This window comes from Ranitomeya imitator, chromosome 5 (genome assembly GCF_032444005.1).
Source record: "Ranitomeya imitator isolate aRanImi1 chromosome 5, aRanImi1.pri, whole genome shotgun sequence".
NCBI lineage: Eukaryota > Metazoa > Chordata > Amphibia > Anura > Dendrobatidae > Ranitomeya > Ranitomeya imitator.
The window spans coordinates 8,406,628-8,420,919 of record NC_091286.1 but is presented as its reverse complement, the minus strand read 5'-3'; the positions used below and the strand labels follow the sequence as shown (position 1 = coordinate 8,420,919).

General features: G+C 48.5%; 1 pseudogene; it reads left to right on the top strand.

Moving 5' to 3' along the window:
- Positions 1-10,751, top strand: part of LOC138681055 (epoxide hydrolase 1-like) — a 40,653-nt pseudogene extending 29,902 nt beyond the window's left edge.
- The last annotated feature ends 3,541 nt before the right edge of the window (positions 10,752-14,292 follow it).

Here is a 14,292-nt window from a genome sequence, read left to right as displayed (position 1 = left end):
CTAGCCGCTGGTTCTTCTGCCGCAGGGGTCAGGTCCGCACCCCTTCTCTTCCAGGGTGCCGGCTCTTCTCACCTGCTCCAGGACGGACGATGTTGCTGGCGGCCGCCCGGTAAGCTTTCCCAGGAAGGCCTCCTTCCATCCTGTCCCTGCCGCCAGCTGCGTCCTCATGAGCTGACGGGTGAGCGCCTCCACTTCCACGCCTAGGAGGTCTGAATCCAATGCCGGTGGCCGGGAGGGATCATCCGAGGGTCGGCTGAGGGAGTCCTCCTGCTCCACCCTACGCATCGGTGCCTGTCCTACGTTCACCGTCATGTTGCTTTCCGGGTGTCTTGCGTCAGTCTTGTTTCCCGCGGTTTTGCTGTGCCACGCCCGTCTTCGTGGGCGGTTCCTTGGTCTAAATGGGCGGTTTCTTTTTCTCTTCTACTCGTCATCCCAAACCACGAGGCGGATTCCTCCAGTAGACGGACACACTTCCCCCACATCATAGCTTTGGTGAGGGGCGGTCATGACTTTCGTGCCGTTCTTCCAAACTCCACCCAAGACAGCACGCCCCTCTCCTCCTGCACGCCACACGGTGCTGCAATGGCGGCAATTTCTCAGTGTAACGATTTCTCAAGTCTCTCTCTCAATCTGTCCTTTTAGGTGGACACTATCCGCATGGCAGGCAGCTCGAGCCTTTTTACAGGGGTCCCTCTCTCGTGGTGACTCCGGGCTCTAATCTGCTGCTGTGCCTTCGAGTGTCTGTTGTGGCCAGGAGACCTGCAATCTCCTGCTCTCCGGTTTCTGCTGTGGGACATACAGTTCCCACACAACCTCGGACTTCGGTGACCGGTTTCTTGCGCTCAAACCTGGAGTGAGCCCAATCGCAGCTCCACTCCAGTTCCTGTCTCCTCCTGTGCTTCCTCTCTTCACTGTCTCACACAGACTGACCTCTAACTCCTCCTCCAGGCCAGGACTTATAGGGAAGCTCCCCTGAAACTGGGTGTAGAGCTCCCCCTTCTGGCCGGGAGTCAGGAAAGTGTATGCTAGTGTTACCTGCTAAGGGGACGCCTTCTCGCTTCCAGGCATGGCATCACCCTCCCCGGGAGGCAGGCAATACCACTGTGGCATCTGGATTCCTGGGGCGTCACACACACATCTGTCCTCTCAGGAGCCCCGCACCCCCAGCTCACAGTCCTGCGCTGACTATAGCCGGCAGATAGTGCGGCTCCCCCCACACATACGGTCTCTGTTGTGTAATGAGATCCCGCAGATATTCGGAAAGTTCTGGTTTCTTTCATAATTTTCAAGTTTCTTCAGTGAGTGCAGAGATTGTGAGCGGCTACAGGCAGCACAACTTGCAGATGTAGAGAGATGTGACTACTGATAACATCACATTCTCCCCTCCCCCATGTTATTAACCTCTGACCTCCCTCCTCTCTTATAGGCTCCGCTCTAAATGACTCCCCTGCCGGACTGGCGGCCTACATCCTAGAGAAGTTCTCAACATGGACGGAGTACTCCTTCACGGACCTGGAAGATGGCGGACTGGACAAGTGAGACATAATAGATCATTTATAACAGCAGAATAGTGAGTGCAGCTCTGGAGGTGACTGGTGGATAAGTGTTATGACCTGGTGGTCAGGACAATAATGGACCTGGTGGTTAAGAGCACACGGAATGACCTGATAGTTACTGATAAGGACGAGCTCTGGGACGTGGGAACTCTGCTGACCGCAATCCCTAAACCTATCAAACACACTAGAAATAGCCGTGGATTGCGCCTAACGCTCCCTATGCAACTCGGCACAGCCTAAGGAACTAGCTAGCCCTGAAGATAGAAAAATAAAGCCTACCTTGCCTCAGAGAAATTCCCCAAAGGAAAAGGCAGCCCCCCACATATAATGACTGTGAGTAAAGATGAAAATACAAACACAGAGATGAAATAGATTTAGCAAAGTGAGGCCCGACTTACTGAACAGACCGAGGATAGGAAAGGTTACTTTGCGGTCAGCACAAAAACCTACAAAAAAAACCACGCAGAGGGCGCAAAAAGACCCTCCGCACCGACTCACGGTGCGGAGGCGCTCCCTCTGCGTCCCAGAGCTTCCAGCAAGCAAGACAACAAATTAAATAGCAAGCTGGACAGAAAAATAGCAAACCAAAGAAATACAAGCTGGAACTTAGCTTCTGATGGGAAGACAGGTCACAAGAACGATCCAGGAGTGAACAGACCAATACTGGAACATTGACAGGTGGCATGGAGCCAAGATCTAAGTGGAGTTAAATAGAGCAGCAGCTAACGAATTAACCTCGTCACCTGTGAAACTCAGAAACACCCACCAGAGGAAGTCCATGGACAGAACCAGCCGAAGTACCATTCATGGCCACAGGAGGGAGCCCGACAACAGAATTCACAACAGTACCCCCTCCTTGAGGAGGGGTCACCGAACCCTCACCAGAGCCCCCAGGCCGACCAGGATGAGCCAAATGAAAGGCACGAACCAGATCGGCAGCATGAACATCAGAGGCAAAAACCCAGGAATTATCTTCCTGACCATAACCCTTCCACTTGACCAGGTACTGGAGTTTCCGTCTCGAAACACGAGAATCCAAAATCTTCTCCACCACATACTCCAACTCCCCCTCAACTAACACCGGGGCAGGAGGATCAACGGATGGAACCACAGGCGCCACGTATTTCCGCAATAACGACCTATGGAACACATTATGGATGGCAAAAGAAGCAGGAAGGGCCAAACAAAATGACACAGGATTGATAACCTCAGAAATCTTATACGGACCAATGAAACGAGGCTTAAACTTAGGAGAGGAAACCTTCATAGGAACATAACGAGACGACAACCAAACCAAATCCCCAACACGAAGTCGGGGACCCACACAGCGCCGGCGGTTAGCGAAACGTTGAGCCTTCTCCTGGGACAATGTCAAATTGTCCACCACATGAGTCCAAATCTGCTGCAACCTATCCACCACAGTATCTACACCAGGACAGTCTGAAGACTCAACCTGCCCTGAAGAGAAACGAGGATGGAAACCAGAATTGCAGAAAAACGGCGAAACCAAAGTAGCTGAGCTGGCCCGATTATTAAGGGGCGAACTCAGCCAACGGCAAAAAGGACACCCAATCATCCTGATCAGCAGAAACAAAGCATCTCAGATATGTTTCCAAAGTTTGATTAGTTTGTTCGGTTTGGCCATTTGTCTGAGGATGGAAAGCCGAGGAAAAAGACAAATCAATGCCCATCCTAGCACAAAAGGATCGCCAAAACCTTGAAACAAACTGGGAACCTCTGTCAGAAACGATGTTCTCCGGGATACCATGTAAACGAACCACGTGCTGGAAAAATAATGGCACCAAATCAGAGGAGGAAGGCAATTTAGACAAGGGTACCAAATGGACCATCTTAGAAAAGCGATCACAAACCACCCAAATGACCGACATCTTTTGAGAGACGGGGAGATCCGAAATAAAATCCATAGAAATATGCGTCCAGGGCCTCTTCGGGACCGGCAAGGGCAAAAGCAACCCACTGGCACGAGAACAGCAGGGCTTAGCCCGAGCACAAGTCCCACAGGACTGCACAAAAGAACGCACATCCCGCGACAAAGACGGCCACCAGAAGGATCTAGCCACCAAATCTCTGGTACCAAAGATTCCAGGATGCCCAGCCAACACTGAACAATGAATCTCAGAGATAACTCTACTAGTCCATCTATCAGCGACAAACAGTTTCTCCGCTGGGCAACGATCAGGTCTATCAGCCTGAAATTTTTGCAGCACCCGCCGCAAATCAGGGGAGATGGCAGACAAAATTACCCCCTCTTTGAGAATACCCGCCGGCTCAGGAACACCCGGAGAGTCAGGCACAAAACTCCTTGACAGGGCATCAGCCTTCACATTCTTAGAGCTCGGAAGGTACGAAACCACAAAATCAAAACTGGAGAAAAATAATGACCATCGAGCCTGTCTCGGATTCAACCGTTTGGCAGACTCAAGATAAGTCAAATTCTTGTGATCTGTCAAGACCACCACGCGATGCTTGGCTCCTTCCAGCCAATAACGCCACTCCTCGAATGCCCACATCATGGCCAACAATTCACGATTACCAACATGATAGTTACGCTCAGCAGGCGAAAACTTTCTAGAAAAGAAAGCACATGGCTTCATCACTGAGCCCTCAGAACTTCTTTGCGACAAAACAGCCCCTGCTCCAATCTCAGAAGCATCAACCTCGACCTGAAACGGAAGCGAAACATCTGGCTGGCACAACACAGGGGCAGAAGAAAAACGACGCTTCAACTCCTGAAAAGCCTCTACAGCCGCAGAAGACCAATTGACCACATCAGCACCCTTCTTGGTCAAATCAGTCAACGGTTTAGCAATACTAGAAAAATTAGCGATGAAGCGCCGATAAAAATTAGCAAAGCCCAGGAACTTTTGCACGCTCTTCACAGATGTCGGCTGAGTCTAATCATAAATGGCCTGGACTTTAACAGGGTCCATCTCGATAGTAGAAGGGGAAAAAACGAACCCCAAAAATGAAACCTTCTGAACTCCAAAGAGACACTTTGACCCCTTCACAAACAAGGAATTCGCACGAAGGACCTGGAACACCATTCTGACCTGCTTCACGTGAGACTCCCAATCATCCGAGAAGACCAAAATATCATCCAAATATACAATCAGGAATTTATCCAGGTACTCTCGGAAGATGTCATGCATAAAGGACTGAAATACTGATGGAGCATTGGAAAGCCCGAATGGCATAACCAGGTACTCAAAATGGCCCTTGGGCGTATTAAATGCTGTTTTCCATTCATCACCTTGTTTAATACGCACAAGATTATACGCCCCTCGAAGATCTATCTTTGTGAACCAACTAGCCCCTTTAATACGAGCAAACAAATCAGACAGCAGCGGCAAAGGGTACTGAAATTTGACTGTAATTTTATTAAGAAGGCGGTAATCAATACAAGGTCTCAACGAACCATCCTTCTTGGCCAGAAAATAGAACCCTGCTCCCAACGGTGATGACGACGGGCGAATATGATCCTTCTCCAAGGATTCCTTTATATAACTCCGCATAGCGGCGTGTTCTGGCACAGATAAATTGAACAATCGGCCCTTAGGAAACTTACTACCAGGAATCAAATTAATTGCACAATCGCAATCCCTATGAGGAGGTAGGGCACTGGCTTTGGGCTCATCAAATACATCCCGATAATCCGACAAAAACTCTGGAACTTCAGAAGGAGTGGAAGACGAAATTGACAAAAATGGAACATCACCATGTACCCCCTGGCAACCCCAGCTGGACACAGACATAGATTTCCAGTCCAATACTGGATTATGAACCTGTAGCCATGGCAACCCCAAAACGACCACATCATGCAGATTATGCAACACCAGAAAGCGGATATCCTCCTGATGTGCAGGAGCCATGCACATGGTCAATTGGGTCCAATACTGAGGCTTATTCTTGGCCAAAGGCGTAGCATCAATTCCTCTCAATGGAATAGGATACTGCAAGGGCTCCAAGAAAAAACCACAACGCCTAGCATACTCCAAGTCCATCAAATTCAGGGCAGCGCTTGAATCCACAAATGCCATAACAGAATAGGATGACAAAGAGCAAATCAGAGTAACAGACAATAGAAATTTAGACTGTACCGTACCAATGGTGGCAGACCTAGCGAACCGCTTAGTGCGCTTAGGACAATCGGAGATAGCATGAGTGGAATCACCACAATAAAAACACAGCCCATTCCGACGTCTGTGTTCTTGCCGTTCAGCTCTGATCAAAGTCCTATCACACTGCATAGGCTCAGGCCCATGCTCAGATAGTACCGCCAAATGGTGCACAGCTTTACGCTCACGCAAGCGTCGATCGATCTGAATGGCCAAGGACATAGACTCATTCAGACCAGCAGGCATGGGAAATCCCACCATGACATCCTTAAGGGCTTCAGAGAGACCCTTTCTGAAGATTGCTGCCAGGGCACATTCATTCCACTGAGTGAGCACAGACCACTTTCTAAACTTCTGACAATATATTTCTACCTCATCCTGACCCTGACACAGAGCCAGCAAGATTTTCTCTGCCTGATCCACTGAATTAGGTTCATCATAAAGCAATCCAAGCGCCAGGAAAAACGCATCAACATCACGCAATGCCGGATCCCCTGGCGCAAGGGAAAATGCCCAGTCTTGAGGGTCACCACGTAACAAAGAAATAATGATCCTTACTTGTTGAACAGGGTCACCTGAGGAGCGAGGTTTCAAGGCAAGAAACAATTTACAATTATTTTTGAAATTCAAGAACTTAGATCTATCACCAAAAAACAAATCAGGAATTGGAATCCTAGGCTCTGACATCGGATTCTGAACCACAAAATCTTGAATGTTTTGTACTCTTGTAGTGAGATTATCCATCCAAGAGGACAGACCTTAAATGTCCATGTTTACACCTGTATCCTGAACCACCCAGAGGTAAAGGGGAAAAGAGAGACAAAACACACTGCAAAGAAAAAAAAATGGTCTCAGAACTTCTCTTATCCCTCTATTGAGATGCATTAGTACTTTGGGCCACCTGTACTGTTATGACCTGGTGGTTAGGACAATAATGGACCTGGTGGTTAAGAGCACACGGAATGACCTGATAGTTACTGATAATAAGGACGAGCTCTGGGACGTGGGAACTCTGCTGACCGCAATCCCTAATCCTATCACACACACTAGAAATAGCCGTGGATTGCGCCTAACGCTCCCTATGCAACTCGCCACAGCCTAAGGAACTAGCTAGCCCTGAAGATAGAAAAATAAAGCCTACCTTGCCTCAGAGAAATTCCCCAAAGGAAAAGGCAGCCCCCCACATATAATGACTGTGAGTAAAGATGAAAATACAAACATAGAGATGAAATAGATTTAGCAAAGTGAGGCCCGACTTACTGAACAGACCGAGGATAGGAAAGGTTACTTTGCGGTCAGCACAAAAACCTACAAAAAGACCACGCAGAGGGCGCAAAAAGACCCTCCGCACCGACTCACGGTGCGGAGGCGCTCCCTCTGCGTCCCAGAGCTTCCAGCAAGCAAGACAACAAATTCAATAGCAAGCTGGACAGAAAAATAGCAAACCAAAGAAAATACAAGCAGGAACTTAGCTTCTGCTGGGAAGACAGGTCACAAGAACGATCCAGGAGTGAACAGACCAATACTGGAACATTGACAGGTGGCATGGAGCAAAGATCTAAGTGGAGTTAAATAGAGCAGCAGCTAACGAATTAACCTCGTCACCTGTGAAACTCAGAAACACCCACCAGAGGAAGTCCATGGACAGAACCAGCCGAAGTACCATTCATGACCACAGGAGGGAGCCCGACAACAGAATTCACAACAGATAAGGCATCATGGAACAGCAGAATAGTGAGTGCAGCTCTGGAGGTGACTGGTGGATAAGGCATGATGTAACAGCAGAATAGAGAGTGCAGCTCTGGAGGTGACTGGTGGATAAGACCTGATGTAACAGCAGAATAGTGACTGCAGCTCTGGAGGTGACTGGTGGATAAGGCATCATGGAACAGCAGAATAGTGAGTGCAGCTCTGGAGGTGACTGGAGGATAAGCCATGATGTATCACTTGTTAGATACATTATATTCGGCCATGGTGGTTGCTGCTGTTGGCTGATCCACATTTCCTCCTTTTCTCAGGAAATTCTCCCTAGATGATCTCCTCACTAACGTCATGATCTACTGGATTACTGGATCCATCACGTCCTCCATGAGGTTCTACAAGGAGAATTTCCCCAGAGACTATAACCGCACCCCGGACACCAAGTAAGGCCGGCGAGGGGCAGTGTGGGGTGTTTGGGGGATGATAGGTGCTGGTACTTCCCTGACCAGCGGTGATGTGGACCCCACTATGGGCCGTCGCCCCCCGGAGGACAGTCCTCGCCCGGGCTCTTCGGTGGGGTCTGGGGCGCAGGTTTAGGCCGCCATTTGTCAGGATCTCTGCTTGCTGTCAGTGATGGGCACACTGTGCTTCTCTCCATCGCTCTCATACTTTTACAGCTGAGTGTTCGTTACAGTTGTTTCTGGTACAGACAGGCCTCTAATGGATCTGCACCGACACACTGTCGCAAAGCATCAGCACCGACACACTGTCGCAAAGCATCAGCACAGGGCAGAGATTGTGCTGCTCATGTGTTCAGCTCACACAGGAGTATACACAGGTGCACTGTACCAAACCCTCAGCTGTGAGAGCTGTACAGGTCAGTGCAGGTGTTACCGTTCTTTGGCAGCAAGCAGAGATCTTTACATTAATGCAGTGTTGCCAGGAGTATTCTCATCTCCAAGATCCTATCCCAATAGGTAGTAGGTGTAATAATAATAGCAAATACCTCCAATTAGAAATGCAGCATAGTTCTTCTGATTAGCTGGGTCGCTTACCCCATGTGCAGGACATTGCTGTAACTTAGGTATCCATGATTACGACCACTCACATACTGACAGCTGGTTGTTAGTGGTCGTAACCATGGATACCTAATCTACAGCAATGTCCTGCACATGGGGTGAGCGACCCAGCTAATCAGAAGAACTATGCTACATTTCTACTTGCAAATCCTCCCAAAAAAATAGTGCAAAAAGACGGTATAAAATTAATTATTTTATTGAAAATAAAGTAAATATATATTTAATTATAAAAATTATTCAATATCACAGCTGATGGAAGCACATACAATAATAAGTATAAAGGTATAAGAACATATAACTAATGTATAATTATTGCCAGGCAATGCAGAAAATATATAAAACGTTATAGGTAGCAAAACACTAAGCCCTCAAGAACATATATATATTAAGAATAAAATATTCGATAAATTTATATATGTATATATCTCCACAGCAGCACAAAATTATTATTACCCAAAAATAGATATAAAACAAAGTGCATAAGTGCTGTGCAAAAACATCAGACATATAACAATGAAGAATAAGTATATCCAGAAAAATCAATTAAAGTGCCACAAAAATAGAAAAAATAAATAAATATATGAAAATTTATATAAGAAAAGATTTTTTGGACATAAAGTGCAATAGCATGTGCAATGTTGCAAAATCTAGAAAACCGCAAAACGATGCTAAAGTGCAAAAGGTGCTAAAAGCTATTCCATTGAAGGGAGATATATAAAATGTAACAAAATCACTGTTACTTGTTGCATCACAGAGACCATCTATGTACGGTACTCCAAGGGGCTATATAAAGTGTTAAAATGCTAAGTGTGATAAAACTACAAGTGTCTGGCAAATAATAAAGTCACAAATATGTATAGTCACTCATACCTAAATGCTCCTCGTTCCCTACGTACGTTTCGGCGTTTAGCCTTCTTCCGGGGGGCCCGGAAGGTATGAGTGACTATACATATTTGTGACTTTATTATTTGCCAGACACTTGTAGTTTTATCACACTTAGCATTTTAACACTTTATATAGCCCCTTGGAGTACCGTACATAGATGGTCTCTGTGATGCAACAAGTAACAGTGATTGTGTTACATTTTATATATCTCCCTTCAATGGAATAGCTTTTAGCACCTTTTGCACTTTAGCATCGTTTTGCGGTTTTCTAGATTTTGCAACATTGCACATGCTATTGCACTTTATGTCCAAAAAATCTTTTCTTATATAAATTTTCATATATTTATTTATTTTTTCTATTTTTGTGGCACTTTAATTGATTTTTCTGGATATACTTATTCTTCATTGTTATATGTCTGATGTTTTTGCACAGCACTTATGCACTTTGTTTTATATCTATTTTTGGGTAATAATAATTTTGTGCTGCTGTGGAGATATATACATATATAAATTTATCGAATATTTTATTCTTAATATATATATGTTCTTGAGGGCTTAGTGTTTTGCTACCTATAACGTTTTATATATTTTCTGCATTGCCTGGCAATAATTATACATTAGTTATATGTTCTTATACCTTTATACTTATTATTGTATGTGCTTCCATCAGCTGTGATATTGAATAATTTTTATAATTAAATATATATTTACTTTATTTTCAATAAAATAATTAATTTTATACCGTCTTTTTGCACTATTTTTTTGGGAGGATTTGTTTGTCAACAGTGCTAGACAAAGTATATTTTGCATACAATTGGTTGCCTATCTGATTACATTTCTACTTGGAAGTATTTGCTATTATTATTATTACACCTACTACATATTGGGATAGGGTCCTGGAGGTGGGAATACCACTTTAAGCATCCAGCCTGGACACCGGCCCCTTACTGACCCCCATGGAGGGGCAGCACTATGTCCCCTTCCTGTGAGAGCTGTGGGGGCATGAGGACCCTATGTAACGGCTGACTCCTCTTTCAGGATCGGGGTCTCTGTGCCCACCGGCATCGCGGCTTTCCCCTGGGAGCTGGCGCACGCGCCCCAGGTGTTTGCCAAGCAGAAGTTCCGCCACATCGTGTCCTACACCTACATGCCGCGCGGGGGGCACTTTGCCGCCTTCGAGGAGCCAGAACTTCTCGCTCGTGACTTCCAGAACTTCGTGTCCAGAGTGGAGAAGATGTAAAGGAGGAAAGAGATGGCGGCCGAGCGCGGAGCTGGCACTGGGGGGCCGAGACTGTGCCCCCACGTTACTGTGCAGACCCCAGATGATGATCACAGACCCCCGACCTGCTGCGCCAGAATACATAAATTACTATCAGGAATAAAATGCCGTCTGGATTCTTGTGTGAGGTCCCTTCTGTGGGGTCTATTCTGTGGGGTCTATTCTGTGGGGTCCCTTCTGTGGGGTCTATTCTGTGGGGTCTATTCTGTGAGGTCTATTCTGTGGGGTCCCTTCTGTGGGGTCTATTCTGTGGGGTCTATTCTGTGGGGTCCCTTCTGTGGGGTCTATTCTGTGGGGTCCCTTCTGTGGGGTCTATTCTGTGAGGTCTATTCTGTGGGGTCTATTCTGTGGGGTCCCTTCTGTGGGGTCCCTTCTGTGGGGTCTATTCTGCGGGGTCTATTCTGTGAGGTCTATTCTGTGGGGTCCCTTCTGTGGGGTCTATTCTGTGGGGTCTATTCTGTGGGGTCCCTTCTGTGGGGTCTATTCTGTGGGGTCTATTCTGTGAGGTCTATTCTGTGGGGTCTATTCTGTGGGGTCCCTTCTGTGGGGTCCCTTCTGTGGGGTCTATTCTGTGGGGTCTATTCTGTGGGGTCTATTCTGTGGGGTCCCTTCTGTGGGGTCTATTCTGTGGGGTCTATTCTGTGAGGTCTATTCTGTGGGGTCTATTCTGTGGGGTCCCTTCTGTGGGGTCCCTTCTGTGGGGTCTATTCTGCGGGGTCCCTTCTGTGGGGTCCATTCTGTGGGGTCCATTCTGTGGGGTCTATTCTGTGGGGTCTATTCTGTGTGGTCCCTTCTGTGGGGTCTATTCTGTGGGGTCCATTCTGTGGGGTCTATTCTGCGCGGTCCCTTCTGTGGGGTCCCTTGTGTGGGGTCTCTTCTGTGGGGTCCCTTCTGTGGGGTCCCTTCTGCGGGGTCCCTTCTGTGGGGTCCCTTCTGTGGGGTCCATTCTGTGGGGTCCCTTCTGTGGGGTCCATTCTGTGGGGTCCCTTCTGTGGGGTCCCTTCTGTGGGGTCTATTCTGCGGGGTCCCTTCTGTGGGGTCCCTTCTGTGGGGTCCATTCTGTGGGGTCCCTTCTGTGGGGTCTATTCTGTGTGGTCCCTTCTGTGGGGTCTATTCTGTGGGGTCTATTCTGTGGGGTCCCTTCTGTGGGGTCTATTCTGCGGGGTCCCTTCTGTGGGGTCTATTCTGTGGGGTCCCTTCTGTGGGGTCTATTCTGTGGGGTCTATTCTGTGGGGTCCCTTCTGTGGGGTCTATTCTGTGGGGTCTATTCTGTGGGGTCCCTTCTGTGGGGTCCCTTCTGCGGGGTCCCTTCTGTGGGGTCTATTCTGTGGGGTCCCTTCTGTGGGGTCCCTTCTGTGGGGTCTATTCTGCGGGGTCCCTTCTATGGGGTCTATTCTGCGGGGTCCCTTCTGTGGGGTCCCTTGTGTGGGGTCTCTTCTGTGGGGTCCCTTCTGTGGGGTCTATTCTGTGGGGTCCCTTCTGTGGGGTCCCTTCTGTGGGGTCTATTCTGTGGGGTCCCTTGTGTGGGGTCCCTTGTGTGAGGTCCCTTCTGCGGGGTCCCTTCTGTGGGGTCTATTCTGTGGGGTCTATTCTGTGGGGTCTATTCTGTGGGGTCCCTTGTGTGAGGTCCCTTCTGTGAGGTCCCTTCTGCGGGGTCCCTTCTGTGGGGTCTATTCTGTGGGGTCTATTCTGTGGGGTCCCTTCTGTGGGGTCCCTTCTGTGGGGTCTATTCTGCGGGGTCCCTTGTGTGGGGTCCCTTGTGTGGGGTCCCTTCTGTGGGGTCTCTTCTGTGGGGTCCATTCTGTGGGGTCTATTCTGTGGGGTCATCTGGGCTGTTGTGTGGATGCTCCTACTCCATTATAGGCCGCAGTCTCCAGCTCTATGGTGACCGTCCCGACTCCTCACACTGCCCCTCCAGGACCCCCACACGTCAGTCACACATGGCCGGGAAGTGACGGTGATCGGCTGGTGGGAGACCGATGACCACTCGCTCAGGTGGCAGCGCAGCTCTGGAGCACAAACTGCAGCTCTGACAGGTGAAGGAGACTGTGCAGACACTGCTGCAATACCCACAGCAGCCACTGGGTGTCGCTCCATGGCTGTCGCACTGGAGGCTCAGCTGCAGGTGCAGGGGCTTCTCACAAGATTACAATCTCCTATATTCTATAGAGACATTACACAGAGTGATCTATTTCACGTGTTTATTTCTGTTAATGTTGATGATTATGGCTTACAGCCAATGAAAACCCAAAAGTCATTATCTCAGTAAATTAGAATACTTTATAACACCAGCTTGAAAAGTGATAGTAAAATCTGAAATGTTCCCTCCTGAAATGTATGTTCAGTAAATGCCCTCAGTACTTGGTCGCGGCTCCTTGTGCATCAATTACTGCATCAATGCGGCGTGGCATGGAGGCGATCAGCCTGTGGCACTGCTGAGGGGTTATGGAAGCCCAGGTTGCTTTGATAGCAGCCTTCAGCTCGTCTGGTGTGAGGTGACACAGGCTGATCGCCTCCATGCCACGCCGCGTTGATGCAGTAATTGATGCACAAGGAGCCGCGACCAAGTACTGAGGGCATTTACTGAACATACATTTCAGGAGGGAACATTTCAGATTTTACTATCACTTTTCAAGCTGGTGTTATAAAGTATTCTAATTTACTGAGATAATGACTTTTGGGTTTTCATTGGCTGTAAGCCATAATCATCAACATTAACAGAAATAAACACATGAAATCGATCACTCTGTGTAATGACTCTATAGAATATAGGAGATTCACTTTCTGATGCTTTTCTCATCTTGTGAGACGCCTCTGAATTATTAGGGTGACACCTCCAGGAGGAGCGCGGCCGCCAGTGTCTCTGCATGGTGAGGAGAAGACTCTGGAGGAGACTCTGCCATCGGGTGGTTTGTCTGGTGCTTCTCCTCCTGTGCAGCCGCTCCTCCGCTTGCTGTCAGCTGCAGATTCGGATCCCTCCTCACCTCTCCGCAGTCGTCCCCTGGAGCTCATCGCTCTGTCCTGCACTGATACATTGTAACAAAGCAGCCAAATCTCTCAGGTCTGCGCAGATGTTCTGCCTCTGGATATAAATAAGTGCACCCCTATTCACTTACAGCAAGCAGAGGTGTGACCACGGGGAAGAATCAGGGTCTATTAGGAAGTGGCGGAACTAGTGCAGCTCCAGGTGATCAGGGTCGGTCTGAGGCGGGAAGCTTCACATCCAGTGCAAAAGTCCTGCACCCCCCGTACTGGCCACTGCTCGGGGGTCCTCCTGAGATGAAGCTTTTAATAGAGTGTAACGATTGGCTCTCGGGGGTCCTGAGGTTAGGTTTTTGGGGGTCCTAAAGTCAGACTTTCCAGAGTCCGCCTCTCAGGGGTCCTCAGGTCCAGTTCTCGGGGGTCCTGGAGTCCATCTCATGGAGGTCCTGAGGTCCAGCTCTCAGGGGTCCTGAAGTCCTGCTCATGGAGGTCCTGAGGTCCGGCTCTCAGGGGTCCGGCTCACGGGGGTCCTGGAGTCCAGCTCATGGAGGTCCTGAGGTCCAGTTCTCAGGGGGTCCTGAAGTCCTGCTCATGGAGGTCCTGAGGTCCAGCTCTCAGGGGTCCTGAAGTCCTGCTCATGGAGGTCCTGAGGTCCGGCTCTCAGGGGTCCTGGAG